Raw genomic sequence first — 17,456 nt, forward strand, 5'->3', positions numbered from 1 at the left:
ACTTCTTTTCTTGACCCCCCCCCCCTTCTTTCTTTCTCTCCCATGAAAAACTCTATCCTTCAACTCTCAGTGGAGATCAGGAGATGTTTTTCTAAGTTTCTGCAGCTGAAAAACAGAAGTGCCCTGTAAAGCAGTTAATAGGATGGGTGTGTGTTTCAAATAAATTCCTGTCCACATTGGCTAATGTCCCCATGCTAGAGTGGCCTGGCTGTGACGTGGATGGGGCCCAGAGACCCATGGCTCCGGTTCTGAGGCCTCAGGCTCTCTTTTGTGGCCGAGGGCGCGCCCCTTTCTTCTCGCCCGATTCTAGGCCGGCCCCTGACTTTTGATGAGAGAGAGGGGTCAGCGCCTGGGAAGGACCGGGCTTTGTTCCCGCCGGGCCCGTTCCCGAGGCGGCGCAGGCCCGGCCGCCCAGGGCTCCCGTCCCAGGCGCGCGGCCCGGCCTGCCCAGAAGCCAGTACCCGGAGCGCGACCGAGCGCTCGGGCCTCGCGCGCCCGGGCGTCCCCGTGTCCCCGCGGGCGCGGCCGCCGCCGAGTACCCGGCCTGCGCCCGGCACGACTGTAGATGTCAGGCTTTGCCCGGGGAGCCGAGCGGCGGCGGGGCTGTGAGTTTCAAATTAACCTTCCGCTTTGTTGCTGTGTAATGTGGATCCCCGAAGGCCCCCCGCCCCGCCCGCCCCCCTTCCCCGGGCGGTGAGCCTGCAAACTGCGAGTTGAGCTTCATTTACATAAAGCGATTCCGGGCGGGCGGTGAGCCGGCGGCGGGCAGGCCGGGGACCCGGACGCGAGCGCCGCGCCCCGTGGGTGAATCCCCGCCGCGCGCCCGGGGGACCCTCCCTCCTGGGGAGGGGCGACCGCCAGCCCCCGCCGCCACCATGCGCCCCCCTGCCCTGCCTGCGGCCCCCCTGCACCTAGACAGAGCCACCTCGGAGTCCCGGGGGCGGCGGGAGGTGGGGAGAATGCCGCCTGGGGTGGGTAAGTTCGGGGCTCCGGTGCCGCTGGAATTTCCCATTGTCGAGCGCGCCGCGGCCCCCGGACCTGTGAGTGCCTCCTCCCTCCGGAGGTGTGCGGAGCCTTTGTGTGCCAGGTGAGTGGAGCCTCCCTCCCCAGCCCGCCAGCCGCCCGGTTCGCACCGCCGGCCTAGAGCGGCGGGCAGGTGCTGCAAGTCTTGGCTGAACTTCCCATTCTCTTGGGGCATGTGGGGGAAGGGCAGGCTGGATGCACTTGAACTCGTAGATTCCAATTGGAACCTACCTGGCGTGAGAGTGTCTAAATTCTGCTGGGTACAGAGTGAAGCCCTTCCTCCTTCCATCTTTCCTCCTCTCTCTCCCTCCCTTCTTCCCTCCTTATTTTGCTTTTGGATTAGTTCCTGCCTTCTGAATACTTGCGGTACTAGTGTCATTTAAAAGTTTGGGTTCCTCCGCCTTAAAATGCGCCCTTTTCAGGCACAAGAGAAGTCACTGGTCAGTTTGAAACAACGTGAAGAATGTGCTTATTGTGGAGTAATTAAAGGGAGAATCAGAGGTTTGGAGCTGGAAGGCACCTTTGGGGATCCACTTGCCCACCCTCTAATTTTAGTTTGTTCGCACTCTGGAAAAACATTTCCGTGGGGGAGAGGGGTGGAGGAGAGGGAGAGCTGTGATGTTTGTCCTGTTAAAGGAGAAAGATTGCCCAAGTTAGGTCAATAGCAGGAAAAAAAAAGTAATCATTGTAGACTAATAGAGGGAAAAGAACTTTCTGGAAAATAGTCTTTTCAGCTTTGGACATACCTGTATTATAAGAATGGTAAAACACCTGGAGGGCAAAGACCATCACTCGTGCCTGGTGTATTATAGGAGTGCATTGCCTGGCTTAGTAGTGCACGGTATATAAACTGGTTTAAATGAAACACATGAGCAGGTGAATCCAGGAGGGTCCTCACTGCTCCCACCCCCTGTTTGTGTCATTTAACAGGCCTGGAAGACTCTGAAAGCCACTGACAGATAAGCTCAGAGAGATTAGACAGCCCCACTTGGGCACTAGGAGAAGGCCTCCCCACCCCCCGTGGGGGGGGGTGGGGCTGGGGCCTGCTTCGTGGAATCTATCAAGGCAAAGCAAGAAAAACAAACTTAAGCCTTGAAGGTAGATAGTGGGAAAGTTACACGTCATCTTATTTCATCCCATGCTTTGAGATCCTTGGAGACAAGTCACTAAATAAATAGAGTATAATTTAAAGCTTGCTCCTGCTAGCTGGGGAACTTTGTTTCTTTGCCATCAAGCAGCAGGTGCGAGTTTGCAGAGTTAGCCCCTCGAGTCCCCTCATTCCTAAATTCAGGAGGTGTCAAACCTTCATGTTCTTTTAATGGCTGTGGTTTCTGGATAGGTTTCAAGGGGAAACCCTAAAAATCATGAGTTCCAGGAGGCTGGGCTGGAGAAGGAAGCCCAAGTGCTGGGGCAGAGACTGCATTTGAGAGGAAAACAGACACCTTCCAAGGTAACCTGATTGAGAGAGGCCAAGGCTAGGCCGTGGCCTGTTCCTAGTTTTCAGAACAGCTGCTGGCGGCCTCATATTCTGAATCCTTCTTTTTATCCAACCCAAACACGAAAAGCAGTTAGGGGACAGAGGTAGGATATGTGGGAAGTCAGGAGCCCACTGTTCTAAATAATTCAAGGGTTTCAGGAAATGAGTCATTGGAGAGAGAGAGGTACATACCTGGATGTTTGTGCACCTGTATTTTTGTGCATTCTATTTTGCAGAGACCCCGAAAGCCCCATTTCAGAGGGTATATGGCTATGAAGGCCAAGAGAAACTTTTCCTGTCTCCCGTCCTTAAATTACAGGACTAAGGAGATTGTCTGCACTTCGTTTCTAGCATGTGTTCAGAGAGCGTGTGAGTGCCTCTCAGAATGGGCTGGGGTCACACTTTGCTCTTTTATTTAATTGCCCGAGTGTTATTTAACAACACGGGGCAGAGGCAGAAGCAAGCACTTTTACACTTTAAAATCAGCCCTTTTGGAATCACAAGGAATTAAATGACTTGGAGACCTTCTGTCTTTATGACATGGGTCACCTCCCTCTCCCAGCTCTCTTTTGAAATGGCTGCACTTTCTGTGGGATAGAGCTGCTGTTTTCCAGTTCTCCTGAAAACAGTTTTGATGGACAGGGAACTATTGAGAAACGCATGGTAACTCTTCCAAAAAAAAAAAAAAAAAAAAAAAATCTGAGCTGCTTCCCCAACCACCTGAAACTTTAATTTTGGTTTCTTCCCTTCCGTCTTTTATTTGCACAAATGAATACTCAGGGAGGGTGGAAAGGACCCAAATAAAACAGCACTCTCAGCAGGCCTCTGTTTGGCTCGTCCCAACAGGACAGTGAAGTGCCTTCCTTCTTGCTGCTTTGGGATTGGATTTAACTGCCGTGTAATCTCCGTGCCAATGGACTGCCCAGTGGCAAGGAGCTAAAATAAGCGAGATTTCAGTTTTCATCATTATGACTTTAAATGATGATTACTAGACACTCCCAGGACAGGCCTGGCTCACCTTGGATGACCCACAGGTTGTTAGTTCATTAGAATAAATCTGTGATTGCAGAATACTAGCAAAGTATTACCTGGGGCTGGTGATGATTTAGCTTGGTTCTTTCAGTTCTGGTCACGAGCGGTATCCATGGAGCGTGTCCTTATTGTTGCTGTGTGCTGTTGGACAGCAGTGGAGCCTTTTTTTTTTTTTTTTGCGCTTCTCAAATGTTAATGTGAGATCTTGGAAATACTAGAAGGACCAAAACAGACCCTTATCTAAGAAATTGCTTGTGTTGTAGATTTGCAACAGCCTCATTAACACGAACACATAAATATTTAGGTGACGAAGCAGCATTTTGTAAAAGTGTAGGTAACTGCTCTATCCCTAGAAGAGAAAGTGACTTGTTACACCCACTTTTTAGAGTATCCAGTTTGCTTCTTAACCTGAAAGGTTTAGCTTTATCTTACAGGGGAGACAACAGTGACAGTGATTCTGGCCTAAAGAAACTTGGAAGCTTCGTCTCACACTTGCCAGTATTACAGGGATAATGCACCTGACTCTGTACCCTCCACAAGAACAATATGTGCTGTGGTTCATACTCTCATTTGTTAACTAGAGTGGTTGCTCGCTCTTAGCCCCTGTTTCTGTAATGCTTGGGTCTGTTGGCCTACTCTGGTTCTCAAGGCTGGTCTAATTAACCAGGATGGGGGCGGTACCATTGAAAACACAACAGGAAGGCAGATTCCATTACAGTGAACTTCATAGGGGTATCCACATGCTCTGGTATGAGAATTTGGTTGTGATAGTGATTGCTAGAAATCACAGCCCAGCTCAGAACCAACATCCTGGGCCTGGGGATGCAGCTTCTAAAAGCTACAGTCAAGGAAATCGGGACCCAGTTTTAATCGAATCGAGACAAGGGATTCCTTCCTTTGCAGGAGCTAGTCTTAATCAGATTTTAAAGGGTGCCTTTTCTGTCCAAAGCACAGCGTCCTGAGTCCATAGGCCGCTCAAATTGAGAAATATACAGAAGCTAAGATTGAGTCAGATTGCCCCGAGAGAGGAAGTGTGGCAAAAATCTTGGCTCATTGGCAAGCCTCTGACAAAGTTCAGATTAAGGAGAAAAACTACAAAATCAACAACTGTCAGCTTTCTTTTCTATGTGATTTAAAGTTGGCTCCCGGATTGTCGGATTGTCGCTTTGCACATGTTCGAAGAGAGCCATCGGATGTTAGAGGGTCCCCTCCCCCAACGTGGTAAATGACTCCTGTATGGACAGGAGCTGGGGAATTGACAGCAGCTTTGTGTTTCACAAGCAGTGAGACAACTCCAGTGTTTTGTGTGTGTGTGTGTGTGTGTGTGTGTTCCCTGGTTTTCATTCTTTGGGGCAGGGGATAAGATGGTGAGGACGAGGCAGTGAGTGGTCTAGCAGTGATGGGTGTGTTTCTAGAGAGTTCTTTGCCCAAGGAAGGTGCCTTTGATTCTTATTTGTAACTTCTAAAGGTGATTTTTTTTTTTCCGTTGATGTTTCTTCCCCTCTTTGACTGTTAATTGCTTGGAGTTTCTTGCTTTTGCAAGGATATGGGTGTGAATAAAAATGGGAAAAGAGACAGAGTTTGCTAGGTGACAAATTTGGCTTCATTTCAGAGTAAGACTTCTGTTTTGTTGGTTTTAACCTCAGACAGGGCCTCTTAGCAAAATGCCTGGGCTTAATCTGCCTTTTGGGTGAGCCCTTCTCCCTTCCCACGGGAGGGCCATCACGCAGTCATGTCAACACGGGGATTAATGCATAGGGGTTTTGGTGCGCCCTTCCAGAGAGGCCTTAGCCGGCCTCCTGTGTCCTGGGGGTGGGGGATGGGGGGCTTTAGGTGGTTCAGTTGCTCATGCTTTGAATTTTGTGCCATCTCCAAGGTGTTTCCATCCTCTCCTCTCCCTGAAGTGGGACTGAGGCTTCTGTAGAAGGGAGGAGTCGGGTGGGCTCCCTTCACACCCCCTGCTCTCTTTGGGTGTTGCTGGTTTGGGACTGAGGGCATCAAAACCCCTTTGCAGACCACTCTTTGTGAAGATGGGGAGGGGCCGGCATCCCTCTCCCCATCTCTTCTGCTAATCACATAATGGCCTTAAAGGCTTTCTGAAATGATTATCTTGTCTTTAATTTTAAGTGGCTCTTTTGGGGCAACATTTGGGAGTTCATGGAGTATCTTTAGTCATCTGTAGGGAGACTCTGAACTGGGAAAACTGGCTCTGTTGGGCTCTGTGAAAAGACAGCGGAATTTTCATCTGCTGCCGATTTCACGCACTGTCCTGAAAGTGATTTTGGCCACAAACCTTTGATCTGGGAGTGAGACAGCCCCCACCTCCTGCTTCTGGAGGCAGGAGTTGGTGACTGCTCAGACCTCCCTGCTCTGTGTATGTGAGAAAGTGTGTGTGTGTGTGTGTGCGCGTGTGTGTGTGCGCGCGCGCGTGTGTGTGTGTGTGTGTGTGTGTGTGTGAGCAGTAGCTAAAGAGAAGGGCCAAGTAGTGGGGTGATTGGGGCCTAAGGCATGGTGAGGGCTTGTAGACTGGGAAGGAACAATGTGTAGACTTCCTGAGGGGTAAGAAGTGTGGAACAACTTGGAGATTTTGGTGGGCGGGGGTGGGGGTGGGGGAAGTGGACAAAAAACACTTTTGCTGGTTTCTTGGTTGTGCCCAATTTCATCCACGAATGTGGCTGGAGAAAAATGTTTCTGAGTGTGTTGGTTGTGCTAGGTTTTGAGTGAGAGCTGTAGCCTGTGCGTGTGTCTGTTGCGGGCTGTGCGTTTCAGTACGAAACTTCCAGTTGACAGGCAGCTGTACACCTTCTCACTTGAATCTCCTCAGTGGAGAAGCTGGAGCCAGATTAGCTCAGGGAAGAAAAGACCAAGGGGCTTAATTTGATATTTGATTTCAGCCCTGCAGCCCCTGCCCCCTCCCAAAGTCATATAAGTGCCTGTTCAAATATGGAAGTCTCCCTTCAGTGTATAAAAAAGCTCTTTTCAAAAGAGTTTTGACTCCCGTAAGCCTATAAAAAGTACATATGTGTAGACGTGAACTAACTTGCTTCCCACGCTTACGGTCTCTGAGTGGCCCGTTTTGGACAACTTTCTCTTCCTGACGTTTGTGTCCAGTGAACATGTGCTAAAAAACACATGTGTGCTTTTTTTCTCCTTCTCAGCAACTTTTCTTTCTTCTTCTTCTTCTTCTTCTTCTTCTTCTTCTTCTTCTTCTTCTTCTTTTCCTTTTAAACAGTTTTTCTTAACTGCTCAAGAAACAATACAAGCCTCTTCCACCATTTCAGACCCTGCTTCCTAAAATGCTCTTTGGCTCAGGGCCTTGGTTCTTAATGTACATTTGGCTTGTAGGGGGAGTGGTTTTTGCTTTCCTTGTAACAGCTCTGTATTTCTCTGTGGAACATCTGCATCCTTGCTAAAGCGTCAAGTCAACTTTTGGACACTCCAGAAGCCTGGATTCAGTGTGTATTAGGAGCTTGATCTCACTGCAGAAGTGACTGTTTTAAAATATCACCTCTGTCCTGCCAGATTCTTGAACGGTGTCACTTTTATATTTGATACATAATTATTGCCAGGGGACAGGCATTGATAGAGACTGTCCGTCTGTATACCTGACTGTACACACACTTGTTACCTGGGCCTACCTGGCTTTTAAAATGTAGCTCCAGGCAGAGGATGGCAGTAGTGAAAATAACATGGGTTTCCCGCCCCCACCCCCTACGTTTTCAGAGGGGGGTGGTTGAGGCTGGTTTTTCCTCTGAAACTATGAAACCCAAAGGTAGAGGGATGTTTAGGGAAAGCGGAGAGTCATACATTTTGGGAAAGGACAGTCAGTTAATTTGGCCCTTGCTGGGAAAGCTGTAGCAGTTATCTAGACAGTGGAGAAATTGGCTGATACAGACTCCAGAGTGTCTGCTTGGAGGGAGGCGCACTCTTCCTCACTGGTTGAGAGAATTCTAAAATGAAACCGGGGAGAGGTCAGTTTAGGATAAGAGAGTGGCTTAGGAACCAGCCCTTAAAATGGGGGTTCTGTTCGCACTCAGTGTTGTGGGAGAAGCAGAGATGAAGCAAATGAGCCTGCTCTTTGGGAAGCTGGCTCTTGTTCATCTGTCTCCTTGAGCCTGGACCCCTCTGCTGGGGTCATAGACTGGGGGGCCCAGTTCTGGTCTGGCACCTCTCTGTGACTGTGGACCAATCAGGTAACGTCTCTGAGCCTTGCCTCCTTCACCTACCGCCTTACCTGTAGAATGGGCACGATACACACTTCACATTTATAGTGGGAATTCAATTCAATAAAAACAGGCTTCACAGCGCTTCGCCTGTTGCGTAGCCTCCCCACAAATGATAGTTCCCATCCCCACGTCCTCTTCCTTTGTATTTCTTTTGTTGCTGCTGCCGGCCTCTGCTACCTTTTGTTTCCCAGCACCCTGGAAGAAATAAACTCAAAGGTCCAGCATTCCTTCAGGCGCTCCCCTTATGGGCTGGGAATAAGGCCAACTCTTTTTGACATCGTGCAACTAACTGCATTTAGGAGTGAAATAGACATAGTGTCCTCATCCTCCCCAACCCTCCCCTCACGGGCCCCCCCACCCTGCCCCCTGAAGCTGGCAGGCGGCCTTCTAAGTGAGCAGCCCACTCAATGACCCACCTAGAGAGGCCTTCCCGGGCTGGCTTGTATATGCTAATAGGCCTGACTTGTCCTGGCTTGTTTGTAGTGATTTGTGGAGGCATTTATATGCAAATACTATCAACTTGCTGAGTTAATTATCATGTGCCGAGCCCCCACCCCCCCCCTTCCTGCTATGCCTCCCAGCCTGGCTCTGCAAAAGGGGCTGTTCTCATTCATCCCTGCGCTCTTCCTGTCTCGGCCTCTGCTGTCCTTTGCCCTGTCCCCTTCCTGTCCCTGCAGACCCGATCACAGCTCTTTGCTGCCCTGTCGCCCATCCCTGGAACCTCTGTAGCCAAGGGTGGGCATGTAAGTGGCTGGCCCAATTGGAATCCTCCATGAATGGTGTCACTTTGCATGCAGGGCACTCTGGTTTACATTGCTCAGAGCTATATATATATATATATTTTTTTTTTTAAAGTTTATTTGTTTATTTTGAGAGGGACAGAGACAGTATGAGTGGCAGAAGGGCAGAGAGAGAAAGGGGGAAAGAATCCCAAGCAGGCTCCGTGCTGTGAGCGCAGAGCCCGACATGAGGCTCAAACCCACGAAACTGCGAGACCATGACCTGAGCGAAAAACCAAGAGTCGGACGCTTAACCGGCTGAGCCACCAGGCGCCCCCTGCTCTGAACTTTAAACCCCATTTTTACCTACTAGCTTGAAAAACAGACCTACCCAGACCTATCAACTCTTGACCCTCAGTCCTCAGTCTGGGGAGACAGTGACTGTTGTTTTAACATTATTATTATTATTTTCGTTTGCCCACATTGTTGATACCACTGAATCTTGTTACCACTTCCGAGCCTCCAGAGAAACCATTTTGTGAAGGGGTGCCCCTCCAGCCCCCTATCCCTGGAAATCTGAGTATTTGGAGAGATGGCCTCAGTTGTGGTTGCTTCCTGCTTGTACGTGGGCAGTGTTGACACTTGGGGTTGGCTCATTCTTTATTGGGTGAGCTGGGGGGGGGGGTGTCCCTGACTTCTCTCCACTGGTGTTATACCCATCCCAACCCCTAAAACAAAAGTGTCTCCAGGAATTGCCCACTGTCGCCTGGGAAGGCAGAATCACCCCAGGTTGAGAACCACTGGGACAGAGATTGCATTCATTTCTCTTAGATAAAAAGATGGCGGATTCTGGCTTCTTCCTCCAAGGCAGACATGTTGACCAGCCTCTGACCTTGGACTTTGACTCGGTGGATGTCAGATGTTGCCATTTGCTTAATTTTATGGTCTTCTCAGCATTTAAAAATTAAGACCCTTTCTTTTTAGGGCATGGTAATGGGCTCGTGTTTGAGGCTTTGTCATTTTCACCCTGTAGAGATAGAACTCAAGCCCCACAGGTAGTTGTACATTTTCTAGTAGTCGCATTAAGAAAAAGTAAAAAGGGGTGCCTGGGTGGCTTAGTTGGTTAAGCTTCTGACTACGGCTCACGTCTTGATCTCATGGTTTGTGAGTTCAAGCCCCTCATCAGGCTCTGTGCTGACAGCTCAGAGCCTGGAACGTGGTTTGGATTCTGTGTCTCCCCTTCTCTCTACCCCTTCCCTGCTTGTGCTCTGTCTCTCTCTCTTGTTCACTCTCTCTCAAAGATAAATAAACACTAAAAAAAAAAAAAAAAAGTAAAACAAAGAAAAAGTAAAAACAAGCAGATGGAATTAAGTTTAAAATATATTTTGTGCGATGCACAATATCGCCATGACCTTCTTGTTTCAGCAGTTGGGACTCGCCATATTTTCAGTGCTCAAGAGGGAGTCCTATGTGGCTGGTGGCTACCCTGTTGGACAGCTCATCTTTGGCAGGATTCTGGTGGTGGCTACCATATTGGACAGCTCAGCAATATCTAGGATGATTGCAGCCCTTTTCAGCCCTGAAATAAAGCGATTTTCTACTGAGTCTGGGAGAAAGTTTTTTTTTCTTTTTTCTTAAAAAAAAAAAAAAAAAAAGGCTTTATGTTTATTCTCTGAAAAGTAGGGCCTTGACTGCACAGCTGTAGCCGTGCATCGAGGCAGAGGGATCTGGGCCTCTAATCTCTGGGGGAAGCTCCCTCGGTCTCCCCCTCGGTCTCCGTGGGGGAGGCCCTCTGGGCCTCTGGGCAGTACCCTGGGCCCTGGAAGGAGGGTAAATATTCCGAGGGCTCAATGTACTCTCTCACACCGCACAGGCTAATGGTTCGGGTTAATTTTGTGTACAAGGTCCCTTTTGTTGGAGAAGGGGGTGAAAGTCCGCAGCTGTGACCGGAAACAGGGCAAGGGCCTACTGGGATGACCTTGTTTTAGAAAGTCTAAATGGAACCCTAATGGCAGAGATCTAAGACGGGTGATGTATGTGTGTGTTTGACTGGGCCTAAAGATAAGGTGAAGAGTATTCTAAAAGTTACTTTAGTGCAACCTCCCAGATAATCGTAGGCCTGGGGCCAGTTACAATTTATGGTGAGCTGCTAGTCAGGCCTGTGTGTTGGCCTCGTTTTATCTTTTGAGTCCAGGCTCTGTCGCTTAACTGGTGGTGCTCTGTTTGTTTATTTTATCATTTTTTTGGGGGGAGGGGGCAGTGGGGGCTGATCAGGTTTTTCACTGAAGCGTAGGGACATGTTATAATGCACCAAGAGCTGTTTGTATTTCTGCTGCTGAGTGCCCTGGGATGCCTCACGCCTCGCTGTCCCTAATAATACTGTGTGCTGGGGTGTTGTACTGTAGAGTCTCCAGAAGCCTGGCCTGCAGGGCCACACCTCCCACAGTGCCACAAGCCTGCCAAAAGCGTGAGCTGGGGAGGAGGTGTGGAGGCCTTAATATAGCTCCAACCCGTAGGTTTCTTTCATCTCTGAGGTCAGCCTTTTCCTGTTGCCTCTCCAGTTAGTGCAACGGCGTCTCTGGGCTGTCCAGCGCACCCAGAGCACTTTCCTACTAGGCAGGACAGATGTCGGGGGTGAGATGAGTAGTGGTTGTCTTCTCTCACCCCTGGTATCCTTATGGCTCTACATTGAGCCGGTCCCTAAACACTGCTCTTCTTGCGGTTTGAAGAGATCCCGAAGTTTACAAAGTCACCACTGATTGGATTGATGCGTTTGCACAGCGACGGGATGCTCACCTTCCTACCCCTGTATTCCGTAGGAAGCACCTGCACCACAGAATACTCCCAAGCTTTGTGCTTGGAAAAAATATGTTCTTCAGCTCCTGGGGACTTTGCTTTTAATACTACATTTTAAAACCGGGTTGTGGCATTTGGCTGTTGTTAAATCTTGCATGGTTTCTTGTTTGCACTTTGACAAGGTATAGTTTTTTTTTTGGGGGGGGTGTCTTTTTTTGAGGGATAGTAAAGGATAAAATGGGAAGTTTTTCTGAGTTTTGGACTTCCTCTACAAAAATAACTTCTTTATTGATAGATGGGAGTAGGTTTACAGATACCCTTTTTTCTTGTCTTGAGAATGGGGCATGTGGTCTAAGGTTATTCAGACTTTTCACTTTACCTATCCCGTAAGCCACTGCCATCTGCTTTTAAAAAATTTATTTTTTCATTTTAAATCCTCAAAGACAAAGGGACCTGGAGGCTCAGACCTGTCCTGCCACATTCCTGAGTAATTTGGTTTTGATTAACCCAAGGAGAAAAGTTGGTTTCTCCTAGCGACCGAGGGGATCAAAGCACGGGGGTGGGGGCAGTTCCCCTAATACACACAGCCCCCCTCCCTCCTGCCGCCTGCTCCCCCTCCCTGGCCTTTTCAACCTCCCCCTCTTTAGAAAGCCTGAGCAAGAGTTATTTCCACTTTCTGACTCTCATAGAGGTGGAAGTGTATCATAGAGCTTTGGATGGACAGACTAGGGAGAAATACCACCCCCCCCCCATTCCTTTCTTCCTAAACTCCTTTTCCCCCCACAAAGCTGCAAAGCACATTCCTGTGCTAATCCTGCTGCTGAAGGAATGCAAATGGCTGTAATTGTGTGCCCCAGGACAGGCCTTCCGCGTCTGTGCTGCTTTTCTTCTTTGAGGAGGTGGCTGAAAAGTTCATTTACATGGAGAAATGAGACTGGCCTGTGATCCCTAGTGGTGGGTTGGGCACTTTCTAATAGGAAAGAGGCTGTGTCTGTGTTCTCTGTTCCTCCTCCTCCTCCTCTCCTCATTTTAAAGTGTGTGTATATTGGGGAGGGGTGTAGGTACCAGGCTCCTGCTGGGCATATTTCATGGGGAGGGCAATTAGAAGGGGGACTCTGCTCTTGACAGTAAGAAATCCGGCTGGAGTATTAGGCAGGGCTTGTGATAGACACCACGACAAATAACTGCTTATTTTTTAAAGCACACTTTTGGTCTCAGAGATAAATTGATGGTCTTTTGGAAGAGGTGCACCATGCCACTGACCTTGTCTGCTTCTGATACACACCTGACCCTTCCTTTTTTTTTTTTTTTTTTTTCTCCTTACACTTGCAGCCTGGCAGTGGGTTATTTGGATACTAAGAATTTTGGGGACAATTAGAAGTTTCACTTTGGGAGTCAGTGCATTGTAGCTTTAGGGGGATGTTCAAAATAGACCAAAATATTCTGTCTCAGTCATATTCAATAACGTTGAGCTTTTGGCTGAATCTGAAGCTGAAAAGCAGGCTGAGGTTCTAGAACAGTACCGTTCTACATAGAAACACAGTAGGGGTCACACATGTAATTTCAATTTTTCCAGTAGCCCAGTACTTTAAAAAAGTAGAAACTGGTAAAATTAATTTTGTTGTTTTATTTAGCCTGGTATACCTGAAATGTGGTCATTTTAACATATGATCAATGTTGGGGGACCTGGCTGGCTTAGTTGGTGGAGCGTGTGAGTCTTGATCTTGGGCTTGTAAGTTTGAGTCCCGTGTTGGGTGTAGAGATTACTTAAAAAAAAAAAAAAAAAAAAAAAAAAAAAAAAACCCAAACCTATTGTCAACATAAAACCATTAGTGAGACATTTTGCATACTTAAAAAAAAAAATCCTGTGTGTGTTTTCTACTAAGTGCTTCTCAGTTAGGATTAGCCACATTTTATAGGTTCACTAGCCAAAAGGGGCTAGTAGCTACCTATTGGACTGTGCAGGGCTAACATAAAAGGATGCTGTCCCCAGCTCCTCCAAGGCATTCCACTGATGGAGCTGAGTCACCCATTGTCTCTTGTGACCAGCTGCTTCCATTTACTGGAGTTTAGGGGTATAGGCCTCAATTGTACACAGTTCCTTCTGTAAAAACTGCCCGGCTTTCCTGATGTCAGTGTGATGCTGCTGTGCGAACATTTTGTAAATTGATTCCCAGCGTACCGGTGGGAAGTGGAGGTACCCGCCTGGTTTTGAAGGTCTTTCCAAACAAAGAATACCAGCAGTGGCAGTGAGGTGGGCCAGACCCCGGTGGGAGAGGGGGCGCAGCAGAAGAGCTCTCAGGGGCGTGCGTTCTGGTATGTTTATTACAACACTCTTACGGCTTTGTACGTCATCCCCTCTTTATTCGTGAGATCACAGACTGGCAGGACTGCAGGGAGCTCTGGAAACCACCTGTTTCACCATTTCCACGGTGGCTTCCTAGCTCGGGGCAGGACGGGATGTGAATGTGGGACCTCCAACATGCGGGTGACCGGTGGACTGTGCTCTCTGACATCACGCAGGCTTCCTGGTTAGTTTGCCTGATAGATGTGGCTTGTTGCTTGGAGGGGTCTTCCTTTTGGGGGTTCCAGTGCTGCCCCAGTGTGAGGTGCAGGAACTATCAATCCCAACCAGAGTGCACTCCTCCTTTTCTTCCCTTAGTGTTTATTTTGGATTTCTGATTTCTCACATCATCTTAATGCCACGCACAGAAGCCTCTTTTCTCTAGTCTAGGGCCACTGGGCATCTCCAGGTGCAGGAGGAGAAGGGGAAGGACAGAGAGTGATAAAGAAAAATCAGAAACCACCTTGTCTGTGAGGATAAGGGATAGGATAGAGACAACAAACCCCAGCCTAGACTTTTTTTTTTTCCTAGATAAGAACAGAGCTGCTTTTTAAAAAGGGTTATTTATTTATTTACTCAGTCAGTCAGTCAGTCAGTCAGTAGGTTCCCTGCCCAACATGGGGCTTGAACTCACGACCCTGAGATCAAGAGTTGCATGTTCTACCAGCTGGGCCAGCCAGGCACTCATAGACCTTTTTTTTTTTTTTTTTTTTTGAATACTAGGCTGTTAATATTTTTGTCTTGTTCATTTATGAAGTGACTTCTTCTCAAAGCTAGGTGACCCTTCTAACATAGCTTTGTTATGTCCTTAACATCTGTCCATATGTCCTTCTAACATAGCTCTTAAGAGTAAAACAGCAAAACCTGGCTTCTGCTGGTAGAAAGAGCAGTGGTAAAGCATGTCCCACAGAGGATGTGCCTTCTCTCCGAGCGGGGTTTTCTCACTATTGATCTTAGCATTCCTTAGTCGATGCATGTGATAAGAACAGTTTCCCTTCACCATGGCTGTGCCCGGGGCACGCAGCCAGCTTCTGCCGATTGCACAGCCTCCTGGGGGAGGACAGTGGGATTGGTGCCCCTGGTAAGCTGAGAGGCGGGTGTGGGTTTGGGTTTTAGGGAGGGAGGTATCTGATTCCTTCCACAGGCAGGAAAAAAAAAAACTGGAAGTGTGAGGCTGAGTGGCCCCCGGCGCCGGCCTCTGCTGGGGACGGAGTAGCGCAGCTGTCTGACCCTGGGTGAAAAGTTCAAATCTGCATTTAAAAAGAGTGCCAGGACCCACCCCCCTCCTTCCCCAGTCAAGTTGAAACCGTTCCTGTTTTAGAGGCTCTCTCTGGTTGGGCCTTGCGCTGGGATATCAAGCAGCTCCTAGTTCCCGTCTGCCCTGACCCCACGGTGCTAGAAGCCATGGAGGGAGGGGGGCGGCTTCCCCTGGGGCGGACTTCTTGGACAACAATGGTTGCTGCACACCAGGCTCACCCCCCTCCTGGAAGGAGAGGGAAGTTTCTTCTTCCGTCAGACAAGGGGCATTTAACCCCTTTCTCTGCACTCTCTTGGCATGCCCTTTCCTCTTCCACTGTCCTCCCTCCAAGGCTACCACAGGCTGTGTAAAGGTGCTGGCAGGGCTCCAGGGGGACCCTGTGTGTGTGTGGGGGGGGGGGGCAAAGTGATGTCTGGTGGCTGAGGGCCCCGCTCCATGGAGGGGATGCTCCCCTGTCTTGAGCTTGTGGTTTAAAATGCTGTGCTGGGCTTGTTTTGGCGGAGTCTGCCAGCCCCCTTCCCTCTGTGGCCCATCCCTCTGTCCTGAGCTTTTCTCCAACCTTTCACGGCCTTGAATCAATCAAGATGAGCTGCAAGGGGTCATGGGTGGGGGTGGGGGGACTCAGGCTTGCGGGAGTTGGGGGGTGCAACATGTGGGGGGTGGGGTGGGCAGGAGAGCCTGGCCCTCTCATCTTCAGAAGTGACCTTGTTAGCCTTGTACTCCCTGCCTCCAGGCCACAGCCCTGCCCGGAAGCCCCTCCACTCGGACTCTGATTAGTTTACTTGAGCATTTAGGTGAATGTAAACAGTTCAGCCTCTCCGATTTTATATCCCTAAAGGGTCTGAGTGTGAATACAAACGGGTATTAGGCCCCTGCGGTTTCAGTGACTTTCTCCACCCTCTCGCATTGCTAATGGGCAGGTTAGAGACCTGCCCGGAGGAAGATACAGTCCTCTGCATGCTCCGGGACTAGGGGCTGCCTCCTTTTCCTTTCCTTTGGTTTTGGATGCTGAGATTTAAAAAGTGATGTCGGGAGGTATCTGTTAGGACTGAAAGTTTAAGAGAGCGGAGAGGAAATCTTCTCAAGGAGAAGTCTGGCTGTTTTCACCACTTGTTCGGTGGGGCGGGGGAGAGAAGTTTCCTCTTCTGTTCTGTTCTGTTCTGTTCTGTTCTGTGCTTGTGCATTTTGACTCTTGGGGTACACTAATACTTCAGCGCTGATCAGGTGCTTTGTTTAATTTTCCCGAATCCTTCTTCTTGCTTAAAAGATAATTAGGAACTTAAACTTCTGGCTCTTCCTATAAGTAGTGTGGTGAAGGATCTTGTTTGATCAGTGGGACACATCTCATTGCTTTCTCTCTAACCAGGGTAGGACGTTTGTATTTGTTTTTTTCCTCAGGGGAACACGGGGACTCAGAGTTTTGAGGGCCACACCGGGGTCACTTTCTCCACAAGGCTCCAGAATGTACATTCCGTTAAGGGAGCTGGCATTCCCTTTGAAATCCCAGGGCCCTTCACTTCTCCACACTTCCCCCAGCCAGTTCCAGTAAAGGGCTTCCTTCTTTACACCCAGAGGACCTTCCTGACCTGCAGGGGAAGGAGTGGCACATTCTCCTTCCCAGCCCCTGCCCTGTACATTTGCGTTCTGGTTCATGCATTCAAGGCTTGGACAGTTCTTTCTGTTCGCTGTGGTGACTCTGAGTCCAGTCATGCCATCACAGGGGCATTTTAATTAGCAGTGCCTTAGTCATTAGTGAGTTATTGTTTTTGTCTGGAAACACTTAAGTACTGTTTACTCGATGTCTCAACGAAATGCAAAACAGCAATTAAGCAGAAATTTGTTGTATGAGGCAGGAACCAAAATGGATTGTCAAAAGCAGGTTGTGGTTCCTCCCAACTGAGTAAAAATCGCTTTTTCCCTTTGGCCTCCTGATAACTGGAATGCTCCACATCCCCTGTCTTCCTGACCTGCCCCCTAGAGTTATCTGATAGAAATACTCGTGAACTTTATGTCTTCCTGTGTCCTTCCTTCTTTGGTGTGGACATGTGGGTTTGGTGAAGTGTTAATGTTTACTTTTTTCTTCTCTGGGTTTTTTTTGTTTTTTTTGTTTTTTTTCTTTTGGTGTTTTTTTTTAAATTTTGGGTTTTTTTTTTTCGTTTTTTGTTTTTTTTTTGGTCTGCTACCTGGGATATTTCAAAACTCTCTTCAAATGAACATTAATTATTTGTGAAAACTCTCACATAGCTTTCCAGTTTTATAGAACTTGAACATATTTTCTTTATGATTCTTGAGATCAGGTGCCGTTGTTAGTCTGATAAAACCTTTGTGATCTCCTGAGAGTTTTGAGACACTATTTTTACTTGAAATCTTGTATGGATTCATGCAAGAGAGGCACAGACTCTTACACTTCTGTCTAAGGGGGAGCTGGAGAGGCATAGAGGACAGAACAACAACAACAACAACAACAACAACAAAAAGGTGGGGGGATGTGCATGTGCACTACCTACAACTTTGACAAGAACCCGAAGGAAGGAGCTGCTCCTTTGTCAAAACAAGCAAGCAGCCCCTGTTTTGGTGGGGT

At 48.5% G+C, this 17,456-nt stretch overlaps 1 protein-coding gene across 4 annotated transcripts in view; it reads left to right on the top strand.

Moving 5' to 3' along the window:
* The first annotated feature begins 215 nt into the window (after nucleotides 1-215).
* ZFHX3 (zinc finger homeobox 3) overlaps nucleotides 216-17,456 on the top strand; it is a 239,880-nt gene continuing 222,639 nt past the window's right edge. For 3 of the 4 annotated variants that reach the window (XR_006702737.1, XM_045443350.1, XM_045443351.1), the window contains exon 1: nucleotides 216-1,087. The gene's annotated coding sequence lies outside the window, so the exon portion shown is untranslated. The remainder of the gene's footprint in view (nucleotides 1,088-17,456) is intronic. The other variant, XM_045443352.1, reaches the window with a different exon arrangement.

The sequence above is a fragment of the Leopardus geoffroyi genome, chromosome E2 (assembly GCF_018350155.1).
Source record: "Leopardus geoffroyi isolate Oge1 chromosome E2, O.geoffroyi_Oge1_pat1.0, whole genome shotgun sequence".
Lineage (NCBI taxonomy): Eukaryota > Metazoa > Chordata > Mammalia > Carnivora > Felidae > Leopardus > Leopardus geoffroyi.